Genomic DNA, 3,989 nt, shown 5'->3' with positions numbered 1-3,989 from the left:
TAACCCAGCAATCAGCAATTTGTTGCAGACGAATACTTGGATAACTTAACAAGAAAGCGAAATAGAATCTTAGAGGAAATTAGGTATGTAACAACCAGTTTATTTTGATGTTATTGCATGGCAGAAGATATAACCTGATCAATGTCGTAATACGTTCAAGCTGTAAATCATTTTATTTTAAGTCATATCTTATACTTTCTGTATCTACAACGATCAAAAACCAGGCGATTGCAAAGGAGAGTTTCTGGATAAACCAATTACAAACAGTTGTACCTAAAGGCCTAAATATACAGCATGACAATCAAATTATGCCTTTCGTTGCCACCTACAATTCTATAGCTAAAAATGCCTCTGTGATTGTCAAACTCTTTTATAAAGAACTTCAGGATGAATTCCCAAACATCTATACTAAATCTGAGTAATGTTCTTGTTCATGGTAGATTAGATCCCCTTTCATTAACTCCCTGAAACAATCGCTTTGCATTTCTGAATTATTCGTTTTTTCTTGTAAATTTCTCCAGAAGTAGGTAATTTGCTATCAAATTAATATATTTCAATGCTTAAATTCACAGTCCCTACTTGTGACCGAGGCCAGTGCTTCTATAAGAGAGTTTCTCTTATGAAACCGTATACCACGTGTTTTGCACATTAACATATTTGAACAAAAAAGGAAAAGCTTTATTTCCAAGACAAGAACTTTACCTAAATTTAAATATTCTTACCCTCAATGTTATGTGTATCAGCTGAAATAACGAGTATCAGTACACTCATACAAATCAAAATTACTTTCAAATCCATTATTAATCAGTAGATCAGAGGATAGTGAAGTGAGCTGTCAGTGTGGGTTTAAATAAAGCAAGATTAAAATCATTACACTCTTGAAATCAAAAGGTTTGCAAACCACAATAACAAATGCCCACTGGCAACAAGACATTTAGGATCATACCAAGAATAAACCATATCGAAAATCAGGACAATGTGAGCAAATTTGACTGTATAGACGTATTTTTACTGATTTACCATGTGTTGCACATGTGTTAACCTATGATTTGAAGTCAAATAGAATACACGCCAGTCGATAAGATAACATGGCAATGTTACCAAACTGTGTTGATTAATTTTAAACTTCAAAGGACACAAAAAAGAAAAAACAATTGCTATACCAGCCGACCAGAAAGATTGAATTTGATAAATATCATTAATTCTGTCTGCTAACTGTATATATTATAGATGTCTGCTAAACAACACTGATGGAACAAAATACATTGTTAGTCACATATTTTGATTATACTTCTTTTTATTTTTGTTTGATTCTTAGCCCCGTCTACACGATCATACATTTGTTTGACCATGTTCAAGCTTGTTGTGGATTTATGTCTACACTTTCCAATATCATCAAACATGCTCTAATATTTGTATGATGATGTTTGACTGTATATGGAGAGAAATTACTATTTTGGGGGGAAATAATTCAACATTGATGCTCAAATCAGTTATTATTTTGACGATTCTTCGTCAACATAGGCTTAGAGAGCGCGTAAGGTTCGCCAATGGGTCAGGAACTTGATCCAAAGAAGTGGTCAATATTGGGCCTTATTGAGCGAGCAACAGCTTACAGACCAGCGAGCTTTTAGTAGACTTCAAACAGTATCCACCTTTACCATAAACGTCAAATAAGCGATAAATTAAGCGGATATAATAATTACATTTTTAATTATTTTATACAAAAGTTTTTTTTTTTTTTTTTCTTTTTAGTCAAATTGGGCATGATGCATTTACCTCATTTGTCTTGATGAAGTGACCGGTTCAATCCCGGCATAGGTCAAGATAATACCTTAGGATTTTTCTTCCCGGTTTCCCCCGGTCAATGATGCAGGTTGGAGGGACTGACATGGATAAAGCGACTAGTCGTTCGAGGGTTTGAACAAATGTTATATCGTGTAGATGGGGCTTTAGAAAATATACGGCAGATTATGATCAATTTCTACTAAAATCGCTTGTTTGTCTATGGAAAATTATGGGACAAAATTCAACAACAGTGTCATATTCCCAACAACGTGCCATATTTCAGCAACTGTGCCATATCTCCAACAACTGTGCCATATTTCAACAACTGTGTCATATTTCAACCAATTTTGCCATCTTTCAACAACTGTGTCATATTCCCAACAACTGTGTCATATTTTCACCAACTGTATCATATTCCCACCAATGTTGTCATATTTCCAACAACTGTGCCATATCCTAAAACTGTCATATTCCCACCAATTATGACATATTTCCAACAACTGTGTCATATTTCAACAACTGTGTCATATTTCAACAACTGTGCCATATTTCAACAACTGTGTCATAGTTCAACCAATGATGCTAAATTTCAACAACAGTGTCATATTCCCAACAACTGTTCCATATTTCAGCAACTGTGTCATATCTCCAACAACTGTTCCATATTTCAGCAACTGTGTCATATCTCCAACAGCTGTGCCATACTTCAACAACTGTGTCATATTTCAACCAATTTTGCCATCTTTCAACAACTGTGTCATATTCCCAACAACTGTGTCATATTCCCAACAATGTTGTCATATTTCCAACAACTGTGTCATATTCCCAACAACTGTGTCATATTTTCACCAACTGTGTCATATTCCCACCAATGTTGTCATATTTCCAACAACTGTGTCATATTCCCAACAACTGTGTCATATTTTCACCAATTGTGCATATATTTCTAAAACTGTGTCATATTCCCACCAATTATGTCATATTTCCAACAACTGTGTCATATTTCAACAACTGTGCCATATTTCAGCAACTGTGTCATATTTCAACAACTGTGTCTGATTTCAGCAACTGTGTCATATTCCCACCAATTATGTCATATTTCCAACAACTGTGTCATATTTCAACAACTGTGCCATATTTCAGCAACTGTGTCATATTTCAACCAAATTTGCCATATTTCAACAACTGTGTCATATTTCAACCAATTTTGCCATCTTTCAACAACTGTGTCATATTTTCATCAATTGTGCCATATTTCTAAAACTGTGTCATATTCCCACCAATTATGTCATATTTCCAACAACTGTGTCATATTTCCAACAACTGTGTCATATTTCAGCAACTGTGTCATATTTCAACAACTGTGTCATATTTCAACAACTGTGCCATATTTCAGCAACTGTGTCATATTTCAACAACTGTGCCATATTTCAACAACTGTGCCATATTTCTAAAACTGTGTCATATTCCCACCAATTATGTCATATTTCCAACAACCGTGTCATATTTCCAACAACTGTGTCATATTTCAACAACTGTGCCATATTTCAGCAACTGTGTCATATCTCCAACAACTGTGTCATATTTCAACCAATTTTGCCATCTTTCAACAACTGTGTCATATTTTCACCAACTGTGTCATATTCCCACCAATTTTGTCATATTTCCAACAACTGTGTCATATTTCAACAACTGTGCCATATTCCCACCAATTTTGTCATATTTCCAACAACTGTGTCATATTTCAACAACTGTCATATTTCAACAACTGTCATATTTTCACCAATTGTGCCATATTTCAAGAACTGTGTTCTGTTTCCACTAATTGTGCAGTGTTTCTACTATTGCCTGAGGAAAGTAAAAAGTTTTTTGAATTTTTTCTATATTTTTAAAGAAAATTGGAATACCCGAATTAAAATAGTTTTGTTAGTATTAGAATTTCTTTGTGATGATTGAAAGTTTAATTTCAAGATGTCATATTTCAACCAACTGTACCATATCTGAGCAATATAATAGCAAGGTCCATGGTCTTTAATTAGTATCATTAATTTAATTGTGAAAATCTAGGGTCCATGGGCTTCATGTTGCATCATTAATCTAGTGCAAAGAATCTTGATAAAGCCCTTTTGGTAACTCCTACGTCTTAGTCGTCATCAACAATTTGTTACGGAAAAGGTAACAACTCTTCCTACTTATCTATG

This window comes from Lottia gigantea (assembly GCF_000327385.1).
Source record: "Lottia gigantea unplaced genomic scaffold LOTGIsca_41, whole genome shotgun sequence".
NCBI lineage: Eukaryota > Metazoa > Mollusca > Gastropoda > Lottiidae > Lottia > Lottia gigantea.
Note: the sequence above shows the minus strand (reverse complement) of the source record.